The sequence below is a fragment of the Talpa occidentalis genome, unplaced genomic scaffold, assembly GCF_014898055.3.
Source record: "Talpa occidentalis isolate TD23 unplaced genomic scaffold, MPIMG_talOcc4v2.1 talOcc4.2, whole genome shotgun sequence".
NCBI lineage: Eukaryota > Metazoa > Chordata > Mammalia > Eulipotyphla > Talpidae > Talpa > Talpa occidentalis.
The window spans coordinates 33,555,091-33,577,924 of NW_023602073.1; the positions used below are offsets into that span (position 1 = coordinate 33,555,091).

The 22,834-nt window shown below is 49.4% G+C and overlaps 1 protein-coding gene and 1 pseudogene across 1 annotated transcript in view; one reads left to right on the forward strand and one right to left on the reverse strand.

Moving 5' to 3' along the window:
* Nucleotides 1-22,834, forward strand: part of LOC119251183 (patr class I histocompatibility antigen, A-126 alpha chain-like) — a gene marked incomplete at its 5' end in the record, with an annotated part of 301,825 nt that overhangs the window by 86,732 nt on the left and 192,259 nt on the right. The gene's annotated exons all lie outside the window — the stretch shown is intronic.
* On the reverse strand, nt 21,010-21,565 carry LOC119251181 (cofilin-1-like; annotated as a pseudogene).

Genomic DNA, 22,834 nt, shown 5'->3' on the forward strand with positions numbered 1-22,834 from the left:
GCATTCACTCACTTATTGGTTACCTTGTGCCTGGTGCACCCAAATACTGCCACCAAATCTGGTGTTTGATTCCTCAAGTCAGTAAGATTTTTCTTCTGGTTCTCTGAGTTTGTGTGGATTGGGGAAGTCATCAGTCTTAGGTGCAGACTCACAGATTGCACTGAGATGAGTCTGTCACTCAAGGGTAGAACGCCCTCTAAGTTCTTTCTGGTTTTCCAGCAGTTTCTCTTGAGTGTCCCATACCTCAGCACAGTTTAGTGGTCATTCAGGGATTTGACAGAGTTTGTATTCAGATTTGGGATTGCACCTCTCTATCTATTGTTAAAATACATGTTAATTAAACTATTTGGACATACCATATTTTAAGGATATACTTAAACCCCATGTAGAAAAATCCATTATTTCCACATGAAGGTAATTTTATTGTACATTATATTTTATTATACTATTTCATTATACAACAAAGTATTGGGGGGCAGATACTGAAAGTTAAGAACATTCTAGATATGTACTGTCAATATGGTAGCTACTAGCCACATATGGCTTTTTAATTTTAAATGATATATAGTTAAATATGCAACATCTCAGCTCATGAGCCGCATTTAAAGTGTTCAATAGTTAGAGGCACCATATTGGTCAGTACATATATAGAACATTTTTTTTCTTCCAGAACATTCTGTTGGACAGCACAGCTCTTCATGCTTTGGGAGCATCAAGTCAGATGCATTAAACACATGTAGAATCAAGGGGCCAATATTATCTCTCTTAAAGATGAGGTGAGGTCCCTGGATGGAAATACATACTAAGCAGGCAAAAAACAAGATCAAAGAAGATTATCAGTGGGTCTGGTGCCTCCGGACACAAACTGTCCCAGTTCCAAAGGGAAGCACCTGTCTCTCCACCTCCCTTCTCAGACTGAAAACTCTCTCTCCTCATCTCTGAAATGAGTTCTCTTCCAGGGAGTCCAGGGGCAAAACTCTAAGAAAAACTTTGAAAATAGGAAATCCAAACCAAAGAGATGGATTCTGGCAGAGGACACTTGGGAGATTCTTCCTGGTTCACTGAGAAAAGCATTTCCAAAGTCGGCCTGTGGAACCCTTGAGGTCACCCAGAACCTTTCACGGGATCCAGGATGTCAAAACTATTTTTATAACATTACTTAGACACCATTTGCCTTTCACTATTTTGATATTTGCTAAGATAAAACTTAGTAAGAATGGAAATTATAGTACCAATTGCAGTAGTAGTTATTCTTCACCACCACTTTCTCGCAGAAAAAAAAATCCAAACCAATTTCACTTCAAAATGTCCTGGTCGGGTCTCCCCTGGTGGTGCAGCAGTTGAGCGCTGGGCTGCGAAGCTGCCCTGCAGCTGCTGCAGCACGGGTTCCATCCCCGGCCACCTGCGAGGGTCCCACATGGCGCACAAACCTCTCCTGTGTCGCCCGCTGCTCCCATCAGCTGTGTATTTCATCATTCTGGCTGTTCTGTTCCCCGCTCTGGCTCTGGTGAATTCTCTCACCCTCCCGCACTTCTGACTATATCCAGTGCTTGTATAAATAAATAAATAAATCTTAACAAAGAAAAGTCCTGGTTAAATCACAATAGCATCTTTTCTATTTTATCATCCTGAAATCCACATTTTTAAAGCTCAAACAATGACAAGGAAGTGCACATAAGGCACATCTGCTACAGTCCGAAGGGAGAAAAATGTATGAAGTGAATTAGCCTCTTCTTTTAGGCAATCCCATTTTTAATTGAAGGAGGGAATGGCTAATACCATGGTTACTTAGACTAGTTGAATTGGCAGACACTTTCCTGAAAATGAATGTGAGTCTGTCCCTTTTAAAAATCTACTGATGGCACTTGTTGCCTTGATAAAATGTAAACTCCCTGGTGGCCCAAGGGTTAAGACGCAACCAGTGAAGCAGTCAGGCCAGGGAGAGGCCCACACCTTGCACCAGACCTCTCCTGACTCACCTGCTGTTCCTCTTAGCAGAGGGAATCCTCTCACTCCCCACACCTTTGGCCTGTACCCCAGCTCTTGTATGCATAAATAAATAAGTCTTTAAAAAAATAAAATAAAATGTAAACTCCCAGAGAAAACCAGAATTATGGAAAATTGAGTCCTATCACTATAAACTTGACAACTTACAGTATGGACTAATTTTTCTTTTGGGATCTGTGATAAAAAATAAAACGTGATTTTTGATAACTTTACCCCAGTGTAATTAACACTATATAGCTATATAACCCATAGTGAAACAATAGGTAACTTTTAAAAAAAAATCATACAATTGGGCCTCCCTGGTGGAACAGCGGTTGAGCGCTGGGTTGCGAAGCTGCCCCCAGCCTCTGCAGCAGCCTCTGCAGCGCCGGTTCGATCCCTGGCTGCCAGGCGAGGGTCCCAGATGGCCTGCAGACCTCTCCTGCAGTCCGCTGCTCCCCTCAGCAGTGTACTTCTGTTCTTCTGCCTGTTCTGCTCCCTGCTCTGGCTCTCGTGAATTCTCTCACCCTCCTGCGCTTCTGACAATAACCAGTGCTTGTATAAATAAATAAATAAATAATCATACAATTGTACAAGATCCATTAATATACAAGAGAGGCCTATGGAGTTAATATAACAGAATAGGAAATATTCAATGACATTGTTTCAGGTTTCACTTTGCAAATAATTTTTGAGAAAATATTACTTATATAGTTATGATTTAGTATGAAAGTTGAAACAAAGTTGAATATTCATAATCTGAAAAGGTTATTAAAAGACTATTCCTACATATTTCCATGAGATTGTATATTTTTTCATAGATTTCAAGCAAAACATTCAATGTAGAAGAAACTGAAAACTAAAAGATCTTCTAATGAGACAAAAATGACACTTGCAAAAATATAAAATGTGAAAGTTCCCCTCTTTTAATTATCCTTATATTTACAGAAAGTTATTTTCTTAAAAATGCTTTGTTAGGGCCTCCCTGGTGATGCAAGGGGTTAAGACACAACCTATGAAGCTACCTGCAGCCACTGCAGCATGAGTTCAATCCCTGGCCAGGGAGCCACCCCACATAGTACAGCAGACCTCTGCAGTCTAGCCCCCTGCTCCCCTCAGCAGTGTGTTTCAGTACATCTGCCTGATGTGCCCCCCTCTCTGTCTCTGGTGAATCCTTTTACCCCAAGCATCTCTGGCCTGCACCCCACCTTTTCTATGCATAAATAAATAAATCTTTAAAAAAATGCTTTGTTAGCATACATTGGTTATTAACATTCTAAAGTAAAGAAGTAATACCATCTTAAAAAGCCTTTATTCTAGTAAAGTATTTAAAGCTCTAACCCACATAGAAAATTATACATGGGATCCGTAATAGTTTCTGAGACTGTAGAGACATCCTGAAAGAAAAATGTTTGAGAATCGCTGACCCAATTCCTGGGCCTGGATTCAGGGAGGCAACAGTGTGACAAAGGTCTTGGTGCAGGAGAGGAGGGTCTCGGGGTGTGGCTCTCAAGGTCTCAGTCCCCAGGGCGCTGTCTGGGGCTGGAAGTTGACTGTCGGGGCTTCCTCACCTCCCCAGTTTCACTTCTCACCTCCTTCCTGGATACTGGTGACTCACCCGAGGGCTCACTCCCCATTGCCTGGAGGTCTCCAGAGCAGCCAATCAGCAGCCTCGCGGCTCCCGTTCCAAAGCCCTCACCCGCCCGCCGGGACTCCGTCTCCCCAGCCTGGGTGGAGGCAAGTCCTGGGGCATGGGGGGCGCGGCCCCGAGGGAGACCCGGGCGGGTGAGTGCGGGTCGGGAGGGGACGGGGCGCTCCCAGAGGCGGGGGCGTGGGAAAGGCGCGACCTCGCCGCCGCCCTAGTTGTCTCCCCACCTCGGGCCCGCCCCGTCCTGGCCCCTTTCCGTCCCCCCGAGACCCCAGCCTCCTCTGGCCCCCCGAGTCCCGGCCATTTTCGTCCCGCAGCCGCTTTTCAGTCTTGTCTTTCACCCACTTTCTGTCTCGTGGGCGCCCCCTGGGTCTCGAGCCCCCGAAGGGGAGAAGAATAGCCCGGGTCTCCCCTCCCGCCCCCAGGCCCCCACTCCATGAGGACTTTCCACACCGCGATGTCCCGGCCCGGCCTCGGGGAGCCCCGGTACATCGCCATGGGCTACGTGGATGACACGCATGTCGGGTGGTTTGACAGCGACTCTCCGGGCCAGAGAGTGGAGCCGCGGGCGCCCTGGGCGGAGCAGACAGGGCAGGAGGAGTGGGACTGGAGGACGAAGATCGTAAGGCAGAACATAGTGTGGTTCCGAGCGCAGCTGGACGCCCTGCGCGGCCTCTACAACCAGAGCGAGACCGGTGAGCTGGCGCGGGTCCGGGCCGGGTCAGCACCTCCATCCCCACGGACGGGGGTCGCTCAGGGTCTCCCCCTCCAGGCTTCTCTGCAACCTGCCAGGGAACAGCCCGCGGGACTTTCACCCCGTTTCCTTCTGTTTAGTTTATTCCCGGCGGGAGGTCGGGGTGACCCTGGGGTGACCACGGGGTAACGCGGGGTAACGCGGGGGCTGTGTGGGGGGGGCGGGGACAGGCTCTCACACCCTCCAGAGGATGTCTGGCTGCAACGTGGGCCCCTACGGGCATCTCCTCCGCGCGTACAGACAGTTCGCCTACAACGGCACCGATTACCTGGCCCTGAACGAGGACCTGCACTCCTGGACCGCGGTGGACACGGCTGCTCAGATCACCCGGCGCGAGTGGGAGGCCCAGGGTGAGGCAGAGAAATTCAGGAACTTTGAGAAGGTCAAGTACTTGAGGTGGCTGCACAGATTCCTGGAGCACGGGAAGGAGACTCTGCAGCGCACGGGTAAGAGGGGCCTGGAGGCCTCCCGGTCCCCCCCTGCCTGGAGTCACTGCGGGAAATGAGTCCTCTCTCTAGTCCCGAAAGGGGGGCTCCCCTGGGTTTCATGTTCTGCGCTAGAGAGACTCCCAGAGACTCCTGCTTCTCCTGCAGGACAGTGAAGGAATCCAGACTCTCCTGAGAAAGACAGACAGTCCCTGACATCACACGTCACCGGGTCCTTTTGACCAGGGGCCTGTTTGAGAACCACGAGTTTCTCTCTCAGTCTTGTTTCTGTTCTGAGAACATTTTCAGTTATGTGATTCCTGCTTTTCTGTGTCATTCACCTTCCACCCAGGTCAGGAATAAAAAGTCTGTGTTCCACTCCCTCTGCTTCATCCTACCCTGGGCTTTCATCCTCATTCTAGAACTTTCTAAGGAATAGGAGAATCCTACAGATTTTTTTTTTTTTTTTTTTTACAATTTATGCTTCTAGCTGTTACAGGGCAAACCCCGATATAAAACGGGGTTTCCTGACTGTGGGTCCCCACCCTTGCGATTAAAGGGGACTTCTTAATGTTAAACTGCAGACACACACAAAAGGTTGATGAAAGGTTTATATACACAGGAAGGGGAATGGGAAATGAATAACTCAGGGAGAAAAAGAGGGAGATAAGTTTGTAAATGCATCCTACCCATTCCGCTGACCTGGAATCCCAGTGACCCACAGAGGTGGCGAAAACCTAGCACGCCTGGTGGCCAAGCCAGTGACTCCCGGCCACATGACCAGTTAAATACCGAAATGGAGAGCCCAGTTGCTTAACTCCACCCTCAGGTCCTCGCAACCTTCCCTTTAGTGATCATGGAATTTGTATGGAGTTTGCTCAGGGCATCCTTCACCCCTGTCATTCCTGCCACACCAGTTGTCTTGTCCATTGTGAGGATGGTCTCATGAGGAGTCCTCAGTGTCCATGGAGGAAACACAAAGTGAGTTTTCTGATTTACCACCTCAGATCCCCCAAGGACACATGTGACCCACCACCCCACCTCTGAGTATGAGGTCACCCTGAGGTGCTGGGCCCTGGGCTTCTACCCTGCGGACATCACCCTGACCTGGCAACGAGATGGGGAGGACCTGATCCAGGAGATGGAGCTGGTGGAGACCAGGCCTGGGGGAGATGGAACCTTCCAGAAGTGGGTGGCTGTGATGGTGCCTTCTGGAGAGGAGCAGAGATACACGTGCCACGTGCAGCATGAGGGGCTGCTGGAGCCCCAAGTCCTGAGATGGGGTGAGGAGAAGGATGTGGGCACTGAGGCTGTTCTCAGGGCCATCAGGATCCCTTCTGGAGCCCTTCAGAGGGTCAGGATAAGGTCTAGGGCTCAGGGTATGATCTTCCCTTCCCTTCCAGTTGGGGGATGGAAGGGAATGACTTACTTATGCGTATCCTTGAGTGTTACTTAAATGTCCTTGCATGAGCATGAAATATGCTTTCAAAACTAAATTACACTTCATTCCTCAATTTATAAAACTCTTCACACATCATGTCCAAATCACGCGTTAAGACCAGACTGGCACGTGGGTTACAAGTGAGGGACCCGCGCATCATATTCGCACGTCATGGTTTCTCTTGGGTCACTCTGGTGTTGTCCATTCTGTGGGTGTTGGACAAATGTATAATGACCTGTGTCCATCGTGAGAATATCATGCAGAGTATTTTCACTGCCCCTAATGTCTTCTGTGCTCCAAGGAAGCAAAAGCAAAAAGAAACCAATGGAATCACATGAGACTAAAATGATTCTACATAGTGAGGGAAACTCATTAAAATGAAAAGACAACATCAAGTTGGAGAAAATATTTGCACATCATCAATCCAAAAAGGACTTACTATCCAAGATCTACAAAGAACTGCAAAACAAGAAAACAACTCTATAAAAATAGGGGCAGAGGAGCTAAATAGATACTTTTGTAAAGACATACAGATGGCCAATAAGTACGTGGATAAATGTTTGTCATGTGCTGTCAGGAAAATGCCAATTAAAACCACAATGAGTTACTACTTTACACCTGTGAGAATGACCCATTGAAGGGTGTGGAGGAAAAGGAAATCTTTCTGGTACATGGTGGGTGGGAATGAAGTCTGGTCCTGTTAGTGGTCAGAATGAGGGTTTCCCAGGACCCTCAAACCTGTACACTACATGGGATCTTCATCAGGTGAATAAAGAGAAAACATACTCTAAAGCATAAGACCTTCAATAGAAAAGAACTTCAATAAAATTAGTGTGCAATAGAGAATTAGTGTGCAACAGAGAGAAGAGAAAGAATATAGTTAGAATAGTTCGCAAGTGAAGCATCCAAAGCTACCTGTCCCCTCATGGGTAAATACCCAGTGAAAGAGAGTTGGCCCAAAGCAGGCCCACTGGGGCCCGAAAGCCTGCCACAAGGCTAAGGCACCTAATGGTAGAGACCCATGGGACAGGGGAAGGAGGGGCCAGTCTGAAAGGAAAAGAGCAAAATCAAAATCCAAATCAAGATAACAGCTGCCATTATCAGCCTCTCACCCAAGTCTTTGTCTCTTTCACGTGTCTCTTGCTGTGTCCCCAATTCCCTGGCACAAGTCCAAGCTTGAGGAACAAGCCTGGCTTCTTCTTCAAATGTCTTTCTGCTCCATGCGCCTCCTCTAGTCTTTCCTCATCTTACTCCACATCTTCCTCCTCTTCCTTAGCTTCTCATCCTTCTCAGCCCCACGTTTCCTTGGGTGAAGGATCCTGGAACCTCTCTTTTCGATGGGTAGCATAGAAAACAAATGAAGGTTCCTCAAAATATTCAAAATAGACCTGTCCCATGGTCAAGCATTCCATTCCTTGGTATTTATCCAAAGAAGGTAAAACACTGCAGCACTGGCTATCATAACCAAGCAATGGAGACAACTTAAGTGCCCAATGACAGATGAGGGGATGGAGAACACAAACTGTATACACAATGGAATAATGCTCAGCCATGAAAAAGAAAACTACTGACTTTGCAACAAGAATAGATATGGATGGGATTATGCTAAGTGAAATAAGTTTGAAGGAGAAAGTTAAATACTGGATGATTTCATTCATATGTGGAATATAAAGAAACAAAGCAGGCACAGGTGAAACTAAAACAAAACAAACTCTAGAAATATGACTGTGGAATTGAAGCTATAGGGTGGGACTAAGAGCAGGAAACAAGGTAGGGAGAGGGCCCAGTGGGCTATGGTGAAGACTGTGGGTGCCCTTATGGTAGGTGTGATGTGGTAACAAACATCTGAAGAGGGGTGACCCTTGGCCTCTGAACACATACAGTGTGTAAACCAATGCTAACTCACCTGAATAATACAATGAGGGGAAAAAGAAACGAAAAAAGCAAATTGTCTCCTCCATCAATCACTGACCTCAGGACTTTGCCTTCGTCTCCTCACTGTCATGCAGGGTGAGGGGCTGGTTTCCCACAAGGTCAGAGGCAGGAGGTGCAGGGACTCCTGGGCCTGCTCAGACACCCCTTAGTAGAGATACTGCAGAGAGGGCGGCTCTGAGGGGACCAGAGACAGAGGGTCAGAGTAACCCCAGTGCTGAGGGAGGGTCTGGTTGCCAAGGAGAGGGGAGTGTGTGTGTGTGTGTGTGTGTGTGTGTGTAAAAGAATGACAGGATACACAACACAAGATGATGGGAAGACAATTAACATCAAGCCCCAGAATAAATGAATTCAAATCGCACACAGAATAAAGAGTGTGAGAACAACACCTCAGTAAATGTGGTTCCATGGAGAAGCAGTTTCTAAGCAGGACTGAAAAGGCATTGGACCTGAAGAGGCTGAGGTTTAGAAATATCTCATGGTTGGCTTGAGGTATAAGGAGCTGGGCAGGACCCCTGCTCCAGGCCCCTGCTAGGATGTGGTGGTAACTTCACCCCTGACAGCTCCCTCCCCCAGTCGCCAATGTTCATCTCCAGTCCCCTACGTTCGTCTTCTTTGGACTCACCATAGAAAGCCCACGGGCCTCAAAATGAGGTTGTTTCATGAGCTTCAGCTACTTTCTCTCTAGAACAGAGCTGGAGGGAGTCCCACAGGGGGAGGGCGGAGTGTGTGTCCTGCTGGCCTGGCCCAGGGGCAGGATTAGCCCAGGTCACCCCAGTTCCTGAGCTGAGCCTTTGTCCACAGTCCAGGAAGGGAGGGAGATGGAGCAGGGTCTGTTGCGTCGGGCAACACCACACTGATAAAGAAACGGGCGTCGTGGAGCAGGCTACATGATGCAGGATGCTGCTGAAGAGGAAGATCCTGGCCGTTTTTATTGCTAGAATAATCATACAGCGTCAGTTACGTGGGGTAGGAGGACAAGGAGGAAAGGATGGGTGAAATAAGGAACGTCATCTTGGGCTTCAGGGGGACAGGAGTCTGCTGACCAGATAATTCTTATCTGCTTGATGATCAAGTGTTGGAATGGAAACCAGACCCCAGACTCTGGACCATGGGCCTAATCTTATCAACAAGGCGGTCCCCTGGTCAGCTTCTGGGCTCCCTTGTCCCACCTTGTGATGCATCGCCTTCCCAGGGTGATCAAGCTTTCTCTCTCTCGAAAGATTTGAAAGGCACCTTGTAAGGTCTGGCTCCCGTGACTGAGTGACCGGGCAGCTCTGACCTTGTGCAGGAATGCAGAACTGCAGGTCACACAAATGGCGCCTGAACAGGCTGCTCAAGTTTAGCGGACCCACCAGGGTCTCCCTCAGCTCCTAGGGGAAGATGGAATGTTAGAGAGGCGAACTGACGTTTCTTATTCTGGGGCTCTCCCGTCTCCCCAGCGTAACCCTCCATGTGCAGCCGGGAGAGGATGTCAGGTCAAACCCAGGCTGCTTCCCCCACGCCTCTCCCCACTAGTGTTCAGGATGCATCTGCTTGTCCGCATGGCCGCGCCGGAGGAGAGCACGGAAAGGTAAGCACCATTATGATATTTGCTACCGGGATTGGAGGTAAGTTTTTTTTACTTCTGCCAGGCCTGCTCTCAGCTGAGTGACTCTCTGACCCGCCGAGGTCACTGTGTGCTGTCCATGCTGCCAGGAGCCACCACAAGAGGGAACAGCAGGTTCAGTTTTATTCTGGTCAGTTTGTCCTCTGGGAGCAGACTTGCCCAGGGGTCATTTTCCTGATTCTACATTTAATGTGGACCCCTGCAGCCTGGTGCAAGCGGTGGGGTATGACCAGCTTTGCTGAGGCCCGCTTCAGTAGCAAGCCTTGACAGAAGCCATGGGGAGAGAGGCCCATGGCATTCTAGGCCCAAACTCAGCATGCGGACTGTGGGCCTCCCTGAGCTCTGGCAGCGTTGGCCTGGGCTGTGCTGTGGCAGGTGAGAGACCGGCCTGGTGGGCTGTGATAGAGGGGTGCCTGCTCTGGATGCTCAGGTGAGCATCTGGCCCTGCTGAAGCCCACACCCACTGTGATCCCTGATGCTGAGGGGAGAGGGGACCTTACTGTGTGCAGCCTATGGGCCTGTTTGCTGCCCTCTGCGTGACAGCGGCCTGCACTCCAGGGTGAGACTATCTGACCTCAGGCATCTGGACACCTGGCAGGTGTTCATTTGGGAATACAGTGCCAGAATTGTAATGGACCAATCAGATTCAAGCTCTCACAGGGGTCATTCAAGATTTTGTTTTGTTTTGTTTGTTTTAAAAGAGATTTTTATTTTTACTTACGTATGCACACAAGAACTGGGGTTTAGGCCAGAGGTGTTGGGGGTAGGAGGATTCACCAGAGTCAGAGTAGAGAGCAGAACAGGTAGATCTACTGAAATACATAGCTAAGGGGAGCAACGGGCTAGACAGGAGAGGTCTGCTGTGCCACGGTGGTTGGCTCCCTGGCCGGGGATCAAACTCATGTTGTAGTGGCTGGCATTAGCTTGATTGTGCTGTGGCTTTAACCCCTGCGCCACCAGGGAGCCCCCACCATTCAAGGTTTTTGAGACCATCCAGGCCTCTAAATGGACCAATCTGATTGGACCTCCTCTGGCACCAACCAAACAGCTTGGATTATAAAGGGGCCAATCAAACTTGAAAGGCAGCGCCCTGAAGTGGATACTAACCTGAGCAGCAGCCAGCCTGAGTCCCTTGATAGACAACTACTGGTCAGATCTGTTGGTACTCCTAGAAAGATCTTTGTCAAGACCTCCGCAGAGTGTGAGACCTTTCCAGAGACCTTTGCTGAGACCTGATGGCTACACCTGCCTCTGGCCCTGGCTCTAACACCGCCTGCAGAGAGCATCATCAGGCTGTCCCGGGGTTTCCAAAGGAGCTGTTTGCTGGTGGCTTATGCCCAGCCTCTCTAAGGCTGTTTGCTGTTGGTACAATGGCATCTTTATCAGATGTAAACTGGCATCTCTGGCACCATTGCCTGCTGGACCAGTGCTGACCAGCACTGCTGACCTGTATCCGGCCTCCTCTGAGAGCTGTCCACCACTTCTTACCCTTGGGCACCATCTCCTGGTGCTGTTGCATCTGGCAGTGTCCAGTCCAGGGTCTGGTGCTGTCCGCCTGGCCTGTGGACAGCTGTTGCTGGCTGCTGCAGCATCACCTGAGCAGCCCCATCTGGGATCACCCCCAGCTGCCACCGGGAGTTGGATCCTGCTCCACTGCTTACTTGTTATCACCAGCTCCAGGCTGTCCTAGCACAGCTTGTGTGAGAAGCCTTTGTTTCGGACCACTGGACACTGAGGACACTGTCTGAGGTAGGATGGATGGCCATTTCTGGGCTTAGACACTCCTTCCTTGTTTGCAGTCTCCCCTTTTTAATAAACCCTGTTGCTTTTACACCCTGAGCCTGAGTGTTGTCTTGCAAGTGCGAGCACATGGATGAGGACCCAGAAACAGTGACTGTGCCCAACATTGCCCTGTTTTAACATAGCCTGAGAGTGGAACTGGTGACTGTCCCGCTGCAGGGTGTGGTGTCCTGCGCCCACCTGACCCGCCCTTCTCTGTTCCGGCCTGAGAAAGTGACAAGTGAAGCTGCAAAAATTCATGCTTGGGCCTCCCTGGTGGTATAAGGGGTTAAGCACAGCACTGTGAAGCTATCCACAGCCTCTGAAGCGTGAGTTAGATCCCAGGCCAGGGAGCAACCCACATGGTGCAGCAGACCTCGCCTGTCTCACCCACTGTTCCCCTCAGCAGTGGATTTCAGTCAGTCTGCCTGTCCTGCTCCCCACTGCCTCTGGTGAATCCTCTTACCCCCGACACCTCTGCCCTGTACCCCAGTTCTTATAAGCATGAATAAATAAATCTTGGGCCTCCCAGTGGCACAAGGGCTTAAGATGCAACCTATGAAGCTGTCCGCAGTCTCTGCAGCACGAGTTCAATCCCTGGCCATGGAGATACCCACATGGTGCAGCAGACCTCTCCTGACTTGCCCACTGCTCCCCTCAGCAATGTATTTCAGTCACTCTGCCTGTTCTGTTCCCGCTGTCTCTGGTGAACCCTCTCACCCCCACCTCTGGTCTGTTCCCCAGTTCTTGTATGCATAAACACATACATTTAAAAATAATTAAATAAATCTTAAAAACAAAATCCATGCCTGCCAGAGTGTTAGGATTTGAGCTAAAAAGAACTTCAAATTCATTCTTATTTTCTAGATGAGGGTAAATAATGAAAAGAGCATCAGGCCAGTGATGGCAGAACGTAGACACAGCCGGTACCCCGACTCCCTGTCCTTGCTCATGCCCTGACGCCTGAGGGAGGACAGAGGCTGAGGGTTCCGGAGAGGAGCTGGACACTCCCCTCCTCCTGCTTGGCCCTCATGGAAAAAGCAGGAACCAAATGGTGAGAAAAGTTCAGGCCACGGGAAGCTGTAAGTCTGTCTCCCATGACCAGTCCTTGCCCGGGGAGGGCTGTGCGCTAGGAGATGTGACCCTAAGGCCGTGAGCCCTGATGACAACATCATCTAGGAGGGGGACCATGGAGCAGAGGGTTCCTGTTTCTCCCCAGACACTTCAAACCTTCTCACTGAAAGGATGTTGATATAGAGGGAAAATGAGGAATCAAGTTTAAAGCAAAAGGATACTGTTTTATGAGTCCTGGGTACTGAGGCGATACAATACATCATTATTGAAGCGACATGGAGGATTTCAGGACAGACCCCCTGTGGACACGCACATGTGCAAGAGGACGTTTTGCAGGTGCAGCCTGTGAGCACACGTGTGAGGACCTATGTAGGGTCAGAGACACGTGGAAGAGACAGAGAAGTTGGTGAGAGACCCAGGGGAGCCTGACAATGGCAGCTGTTATCTTGATGTGGATTTGATTTTGCTCTTGTCCTTCCAGACTTGCCTGGCCCCTCCTGCCCCTGTCCCATGGGTCACCAGTAGGTGCCATAGATTGTGGCAGGCTTTTGGGCCTCAGTGGTTCTGCTTTGAGCCAAGCCTGTTTGGCTGGACATTTACCCATGAGGGGACGGGTAGCTTTGGGTGCTTAATTGGGAATTATTTATCTATGTTCTTTCTCTTCTCTTTTCCTATTACACACTAATTCTCTATTGCACACTCATTGTGTTCAAGTTCTTTTCTAACAAAGATGTTATGCGTTAGATTTTGTCTTTAGGCAGCTGATGCAGATCCCATGTAGAGTGTACAGGTTTGAGGCCCCTGGGAACCCCTCATTCAGCCCGCTAACAGGACCAGACTTCATCCTCATGTGCCAGAGTTCCTTTCCCTCCACACCCTTCAACGGGTCATTCTCACAGGTGTGAGGTGGTAACTCATTGTGGTTTTAATTGGCATTTTCCTGACAGCACATGATGATAAACATGTATCCATGTACCTGTTGGCCACATGTGTGTCTTCTTTAGAAAAGTACCTATTTAGCTTCTCTGCCCCTGTTTTGATTGGGTTGTTTCCTTGTTTTGGAGTTCTTTGTAGATCTTGGATAGTAACTCCTTGTTGGATTGATGATGTGCAAATATTTTCTCTGACTCAATATTGTCTTTTCATTTTAATGATAGTTTGCTTCACTATGTAGAAGCTTTTTAGTCTCATGTGATTCCATTGGGTTTTTGGTTTTTTTTTGCTTTTGTTTCATTGGAGCACAGAAGACATTATGGGCAGTGAAAATACTCTGATGGACACAGGTCATTGTACATTTGTCCAACAACACCCACAGAACGGACAACACCAGAGTGAACCCAAAGGGAAACCATGAGTTTGGCGACTGTGACGTGCGGGTCCATCACTGGTAACACACGTGCCAGTCTGGTCTTAACACGTGATTTGGTCGTGATGTGTGAGGAGTGTTATAAATTGAGTAATGTAGTGTAATTTACTTTTGAAAGCATATTTCATGCACATACAAGAACATTTAAATAACACTCAAGGACACACATAGGTAAGTCACCCCCCCAACACCCAGTCAGCTAGGACATCTGCTCAAAAACAGTTAGTGATTTATCATTTCTCTTCTTAAAAAAAAAAATATATATATATATATATATATATATATATATATATATATCCATGCTTCTGTCTGGACAACAATGCTTGTTTTCCTGTCAGTACAGGAGTTCAGGACACAGAGTGGGGGAAACATTTGCAAATCATGAATCTGATCAAGGACTGTATCTAGTATTTACAAAATAACGCTTAAAACTCAATGAGCAGAGAGAAATAACACAATTTTAAAAGGGACAAAAACAGTGTTGTAAATGAGTGGTGCCTCATTTGAAAAATGGACAAAAGACTTTAACAGACACGTCACCAAGAAGAGACACAGACGACAAGGAAGAACATGAACAGATGCTCAGCATCACAGGGCACTAGGGAAAGACAAAGGGAACAACAGTGACACCATCACACCTGGTAGGGGCTGAAAAATGCAAACCCTGCACAGGTGCTGCCCAGGATGTGGACAACAGGAGCCTCAACACTGCCTGCAGGAATGCTAAAGGGTGCGGTCACTGTCAAAGATCTTTGACAGTTTCTTTGAAAACCCAAAAACCTGACATACAGCCCAGCGATCACTGCCCCAGCTAGTTACCCAAATAATTTGAAAACATATTTGGGGGCCTCCCTGGAGGCACAAGGGGTTAAGACGCAACCTATGAAGCTGTGTGCAGTTGGGGAGGTGACACACATGGCGCAGCAGACCTCTCTTGACTCGTCCACTGCTCCCCTGAGCAGTGTATTTCAGTTAGCTGCCAGTTCTGCCCCCCACTCTGTCTCTGGTGAATCCTCTCAACCCCCTCATCCCTGGCCTGTACCCCAGTTCTTGTATGCATAAATAAATAAATCTTTAAAAAAATGAAAACTTATATTAATAAACTCTGCATGCATGTAAATGGTTTTTTCTACTTTATTTTTTATTAAGATTTATTTTTTTATATTCCCCATACAATTGCACCCCCCTCATTTTGACCCCAATCCCTCTTCTCCCCTCCCCCCATAGTGTGTCTCTGGTTTATAGTTGCTTGGTGATTTTGATTTTTTCTTTATTATAGTTATTCTTTTTCCTAGTCCCTTATTTAGGTTTTCTAGATTCCTGCTATGAGTGAGACCATCTGGTATTTTTCTTTTTCTTTCTGGCTTATTTCGCTGAGCATGATCCCTTCCAGCTCCATCCATGTTGCTGCAAATTGCATGTGTTTACCTTTTTCGATTGCTGAGTAATATTCCATGGTGTATATGTACCACATCTTCTTGATCCAGTCATCTATTTTTGGGCATTTGGGTTGTTTCCATAACTTAACTATTGTAAATAGTGCTGCTATAAACATAGGGGTGCAGGTGCCCTTGAAATGAATGTTTCTGTGTCATTTGGGTCAATGCCTAGGAGTAGAATCATGCATGTAAATGTTTATAGCAGCACACCCATAAGTGTGAGCTGCCCATACTGACTTCCTTCCAAAGACAACAGCCTCTAAATAAATGGGAAAAAGAGAAGCTTTTCAGGAAGAAATCTGGGAAAGTGTGCCTTAGCCAGGTGTTGAAGGTTAACACCATCAGTGATGGGTCAGGTGGACATAATGAGCACTGCCGTGGTGAGTGGACAATGTCCCTGCACCCCTGGAGTCTGCTTCCCCAAACCCACAGTCCCAGTCAAAACAAAAAACCTAAATTGAGGGACAATACTCCTGAGCAGTGCTCCTTGATGGAGGCTAAGAGTAGGAAATTTAGGGTGGAGGGGTCACAAGACCTGAAACTGGAGGTGGGGGTAGAAGTGATTAACATAGTCATTAAATCAATTATGGAAATGAAAATCGCTGTGGGCCAACTGCTATAGCAAGTATCAGATGCTACAGGAAGTATAAGGAGGTGCAGACCAGAGGCGGGATACAGGGATGGAGCCACTGCAGAGACTCGCTGCTCCTGACAAATCAGCCCAGTCACACCATAGAAGTAATTAATTTAACAACAGATGACAATTCCACAAAGGAATGAGCCCTCCCAACTAGAACACTACCTCAGTGCCTTTTCTGCCCCAGGAAGACGCAGCTCTGCTCCCAAGGCTCCACCTAGGGCCTGCAGGCTTCTCCTCACACACCCGCCCTCTCCAAGGGCAGCTCCTCCTGTCTACTGGTGTCTGCACAAGCATCGTCTTCTTTCCTGTGTGTGTGTGTGTGTGTGTGTGTGTGTGTGTCCCCTCACGCCACTGAGAGGAGGACTCTGGTGAAGCTTTTCTTACAGGTGACCCAAGAACCTCCATCTGTGACCCCAACACCCCTCCCGAACATCACTCCTCACCAGTGTCAATGTTATAAAAACAAGGAAAGTCTGAGGAACTGCCATCCAGGCAAACTGGATGGGATTATGGAGCATCAAATGGACATTAGCAAAAACTGAAATGAAAGTATGGCATTTAGTTATTATGTCAACATTGCTGCAGTAGTTGTTAAAAAAAAAAAAACTGTACTCGTGTAGGATGTTAACATGGAAATGGTGTGGGAGAAACAAGACGTGTACTGCCTTTGCAACTTTTCTGTAAATCGAACAGTATTCTTTAAATGTTATTTTTTAAAATACTCTCAATATTTAATAGGTTATAGAAGGAAATATTTTCTCTTTTCCAGTTCCCAGGAATCACCGTCCAGGGACTGGAGAGAGGGGTTCTGAGTAGAAAAGCTGGAAACCTCACACACAGGGCAGGCTCCGGAGTCTCCTCTCCTCTGAGCCCTGCTGCTCTGACTCCTCACAGAGCATCTCACCCCCAGGACGCCGCCCTCCAGGACCCCCAACTCTGCCCACCTCAGGCCCCGCCCCGTCCTGGCGGCTCCACCAGAATCCGGAGCAGCGCGGCAGCGCCCCCGTGTGGCCACAGGGCTGAGCACAGGAGCCCAGAGCCGCCCTTTCTCCTGCTCAGCCAGGCCCTCCCCAGGCTCCCTGGGCCCCCAGCGGCAGGACAGGGATCTGCACACAAGGGGGCGCCCAAGTCCAGTGTCAGGTCAGAAGTCCTCAAATTTTCTTGGTCCTATGGCCAAAGGACAAAGCAGGTTTCCAGGTCATAACAGCTGATTCCCAGATTATGGGCTGATCTCCCAAATATAGAGTTTCCTTTAGTCTTGGATGGATCCTTGGACTCCAGAGTCTCTGTCATTTGTTTCTGCTTCTGCTTCCAGAGGTGAAATCACTTCCACCTGGGAATTAACATTCAATTCTACCCAGGAGCCCAGGTCCTCACCCAGGAAAAGGACAAGGTTCCAGGAAAACGCCAAGACCCGTGGGCCGACCACCCATCCACGTCTTGCAGCAGGGGGGAGCAGGAGTGATCAGAGCCGGGGAGAGACCCGGGGAGCTGGTGGTGGTGTGTGGTGGATCATTGGTGGAAGGGCCGCACCTAAGAGAAACAATAACTATAGAAAGATGACCCACGCTGTAAGGAAATAAATATACATATTTAAAAAATTTTCCATCCCTGAATGAGGGGAGGTTGAGGAGAGCCCCCAGGGCATGACTAGGAAGACGGGGAGGCTCCTGGAAATGGAGCAGAGGATGAAAATGGGGACTAGGAAAATGGGGCCCAAAAGGAGTGGTGGGGGCACCTGGAAGGGTGGGGCTAGGAAGGGGCAGCATCGGGGACACTGTGAGGGGAAGGTCTGTGTGGGTGACGCGGCTCTGGCTGGGGCTGGGAGAGTCTCTGTCTCCCCTGGTGGGACTGCAGAGGGGCTGGTGCTGTAACTGACCAGGGAATCACTTAAGTTCTGGGCCTTTCCTGTCCGTGCAGGGCTGGTGTGACTCAAACACGCACACTCAGGCTGATGAAGGAGAGAGAGGAGGAGAGGACAGATGGTTAGGAGGAGGCCCCCATTTCCTGAGCCACAACATCCTCCCCAACTCCCCAATGCTCGGGTGGCAGGGAGATTCCTGGAATCAAGAGGAGGTGATTCAGGGAATCAAGAGGAGAAAGGCCTGTGTTGCTCTGGAGGGCCAGCCCTGGGGGCTGATTCTGGGGCTCCAGGGCCCCACTCCCTGCAGGCGGGTCAGAGTCAGCCCTGCTCACAGCTCCAGGCTGCTGACAGCCCCTCTGTGCCGTGACCCTGCAGACACCGCTCTGGGGATAGTATAAAGAAAACAAAAGAGTAAAACTAAATGGGAATCTAAAAACGGTAGAACTGATTTTTAAAAATCACATATTTTGAAGGACACTTCAGAGGACGTGGATTCCTTGTCTGACAGCTCATTGCAATCAGGACCTTGACCGTCACGTGAGCTACTCTGGCCTCCACTGTTTCTTGTGAGAAAACAGCCACTGATCACTTTATCGCCTGAATATTTTACTGGTTTGTACCAAATCACTTCCTACTTTGCACCTAAAACAAAGTTCTGGCGTCTCCACAGTCTCTGAGGGGGAGGCGGCAGGAGGGGCCTCACTCAGAGGCTCCAGCTCTGGGTCCCACGAGGCTGCGATGGGGACGAGATGTTGGCGGATCTGAACGGCCGTGATCAGCGTGGAAGGACCTGCCTCAGAGCTCCTGCATGTGGCTCCTGGAGAAAACCCTCAGGTCCTTGTCCTGTGGGCGTCCCCTTAGCTGAGGGTCCACCGTGTGCAGGGAGTCACCCCAGAGAGGGACCAGGAGGGGAGCCCGGGCGGGAAGTCTCAGCCCCTGTGAGCCTGACTCTGCACGTCCCTTCTGCTTCATTCTCCTCACAAGGAAGAGCCAGAGAGTCAGACACACTCACAGGGGGGAGTTGTCTCCCCTCATGTTTATCACAGAATTGGTGGAAAATCAAAAATCAACACAGAAGAACTTCTGGGCACTCATTATTTCCATTCTGCCCACATGAAAAATAAGCTGCCTCCCACCCAAGGCCCCCCAAAGTCTCTCCCATCACAGAAGCAGCGTAATGTCAGCATCTCATCACGTGACTCAGGACCACGCAGAGGAAGTTCCTTGAGAGCATCTGTGCAGTGAAGCCGTCTGTGCTCAGCTCCTCGTGGGCTGAGGCAGTTTCCTGCCCCACAAGCCCTCACTGTGGATACAGTGGAGGACAGACACAGGGCAACTTGTAGACCCATTTCTTAATATGGTTCTAAAGCCACTGAATTGAGATATAACTTATGACCATCAAGTCACTAGTTGAGGCTCACCTCTCATGTCCTTCCTGTAAGTAATGAGCAGGGCGACCCCCTCTGTCCTTGCTCACCTGGCACCAGCCAGTCCCCCATGGGCTGTTCCCTCCATGGGACCCTCACCCCCATCACTCCTCCCCAGGGCTTTGCTCCCATCCCACCATCTACACTGACCCCCTTAATGGACACAGGAACCCCCATACCCCTCCCTCCCCTGCTGCCCGACCTGCTCCCTGTCTGACCCTCCTCTCAGCCCCTCTACAGGTGGGGGTGATACAGTTACAAATGACTAGTCTCTTAGACAGGCATTAACAAGGTTGTCTTTCCCCTATGTCCCTACAGGTTTGTCTTTGATGGGCATTAGCAAGACTAAGAGTTTGTCTTCCCCCCATTTGTTGCAATTTCCCCCTTGTTTGAGAGATTTATCTTTATGACTCATCTCCCAGATGAATGTTCCTGCATTTCCTTTTTTTTTTCATTTTATTTTTTTCCTTCTTTTTTTTTTAAAGATTTATTTATTAATGCATACCAGAACTGGGGTACAGGCCAGAGGTATGGGGGAAGGGGTGGTGAGAGGATTCACCAGAGACAGAGCGGGGAGCAGAACAGGCAGACTGATGAAATACACTGCTGAGGGGAGCAGCGCACGACACAGGAGAGGTCTGCTGTGCCATGTGGGACCCTCACCCGCCGGCTGGGATCGAACTGGCGCTGCAGAGGCTGCAGACAGCTTCACAGCGCTGTGCTCAACCACCTGCGCCATAAGGGGAGTCCCGGGGTATTTATTTTTTTTTAATAATACTCCAAGCCCTCACTGTTCCTTCTCTTCCGTGCTGCCACCTTTCAACCGTAATAGCAACCCTGTGCTGTCTGATTCTGTGTAGAAACGGGATGTCGTAGAGATGACCCACTCCCCACACTGCCTGGTTCCCCTCCCCCTCCCTGGTCATGGCCACTCATGGAGGCAGGACCAGTAAGGGACCTTCTATTACAAAGGAAAAGCACAACAATTAAAAGAAAACTGTGTATATATGTCTCTGGTGAAGCCTCTCACCCTCCTGCGCATCTGGCCTGTACCCCAGTTCTTGTATAAATAAATAAATAAATAAATCTTTATAAAAAATACCCCAATATACCTCTTGCTGCTGGAGATGGGGGCACCCAGAGGAGGAGAACAGAACTGAGCACAAAACAGTCATAATTCCCTTCTGGGGGGAACGTGGTCTGCTTAAACCCAAGAGGGATCAGATCAAAGGTGGTTTGGGAAGGCCAGATCTGTCAGGGATGGAGGTTGGAAGAAGTTCTGGGGTTGGGGGGGCTTTTGGCAACTAGGTGGAGGCATTGTCCTCCCCCTGCTGGGATTCCCTAGTCCTTCTGGTCTGGCAGGAAGGGGGCAGCCTGCAACCCCTGTGGGCAGGTCTGGGGAAGCCAGATGCTTTAGGCAGGGGTTGGAAGGGGCTTGCCCTCCAGGAAGATGACACGCTACCCCCAGCTTCTCTGCCAGGGTAGAGTTTTTTTTTTTTTTTAATTATGCATACAAGAGCTAGGGTGCAGGCCAGAGGTGTGGGGTGGGGATTGAGAGGATTCACCAGAGACAGAGTGGGGAGCAGAACAGGCAGACTGACTGAAATACACTGCTGAGGGGAGCAGCGGGCGAGACAGGAGAGGTCTGCTGTGCCATGTGGGTAACTCCCTGGCCAGGGATCGAACTCGTGCTGCAGTGGCTGCAGATAGCTTCATACTGCGGAGACATAACCCTTTATGCCACCAGGGAGGCCCCAGCAGTTTGTAATTCATACTTGATCCATGTCAGCTTCTCCTTGGAGCTGGCAGAGATGATTTTGCGCTTAAGGGTGCACACTCAGGGCCCAGAAGATAAGCATCAAGGCCTCCTTCTTGCTCTCCTTGGTCTGTTAGGTTGCGTCATGGAGGGCACAGTCCTGGTCTGGCAGTATCTTGACAAAGATGGGTAGGGGTTGTTCATGGCCTGGCCCACATCAGCTACCAGGATTTCTCTGCCCTCCGGGATGATGTTCTTCTTGTCCTCACTTGGGCAGAAGAGCACCACCTTCTTGCGCCTCTTCACTTCCTGTGGTGTTGATGACTTACGCACCTTCATGTCCTTGGACACTTTCCTGACACCTTCAGAGACAGCCACGCTGGAAGCCATGTTTCCCGAGAAAGCAAGGAGAGCCAGGAAAGGCAAGAGCTGCTAAGGCTGCTGCCAGAATCCGACTGCATGTGGCCTTTCCAGCCCCTTCTGTTTAGTATCAGATTCTCTATTTTATTTTTTTTAAAGATTTATTTAGATTCTCTATTTTAACAGAGGAGAAGCTGCAGCTCAGTGCAATAGAAGTTAAGACAGGGATGAAGACGACCCAGTCCCGCCTCTGCTGGAGCAGGAAAGTCATCAGGGAGAGACACAGGTCAGTGTGGGGAGGGATCTGGTGGGCAGGGCTGGGCCAGACTCCCCACCTCCTCACGTTATGCTAGTAGGAGCACAGACAGACACATGCAGGTGCCCTTTGCAACAAGAAAGTTAGGTGGTCTTTTCTTTTTAAAGATTTATTTATTTGTGCATATAAGAGCTGGGATACAGGCCAGAGTTGTGGGGGGGGGGGTGAGAGGATTCACCAGAGACAGAGTGAGGAACAGAACAGGCAGATCTGCTGAAATACACTGCTGAGGGCAGCAGCGGGTGAATCAGGAGAGGTCTGCTGTGCCATGTGGGTAGCTCCCTGGCAGGGGATCGAACTCGTGCTGTAGTGGCTGTGGCGAGCTTCATAGGTTGTATCTTAAACCCTTTCACCACCAGTGAGGCCCCAGAGTTTTACTTTAAAAGTTGGTTGGGGCAAAACCAGAAGACAGACCCTGGTTAGAGTGCCCAGAAGATGAGACTAAGGAGCGATTATGGGGTGGGTGAGCTCCCCCATGGACTCCATCTACACTTTTCTTTTTTTAAAGATTTATTCATTTATGCATATAAGAGCTGGGATAAAGGCCAGAGATGCGGGGGGTGAGAGGATTCACCAGAGACAGAGTGGGGAACAGAACAGGCAGACTGACTGAAATACACTGCTGAGGGGAGCAGCGGGCGTGACAGGAGAGGTCTGTCTCGCCATGTGAGATGCACCCTGGCCGGTTGGGGACTGAACTCGCTCTGCAGAGGCAGCAGACCACCCCATAGTGCCGTGCCCAAGCCCATGTGCCACCAGGGAGGCCCACCATCTACACTTTTCTAAGGGCCTTCCTACCCCACATATCCAGACTTAGTATTTCTCTCCTTCTCTACCTATAGGAAGAAAACATTTTGTGAGAGGTCAGGGAGGAGGCAGGACCAAGAAGTCCTGAGGAACTGGCCTGTCCTGGTCTTCAGGACAGGATCAGGGAACATGAGGAGAAAGCACGTGTGGGAGCTGGGCCAGCCTCCTCCGTCCTTAGCAGGGACATTTCCTTTTTACCTGCAGCTACTCA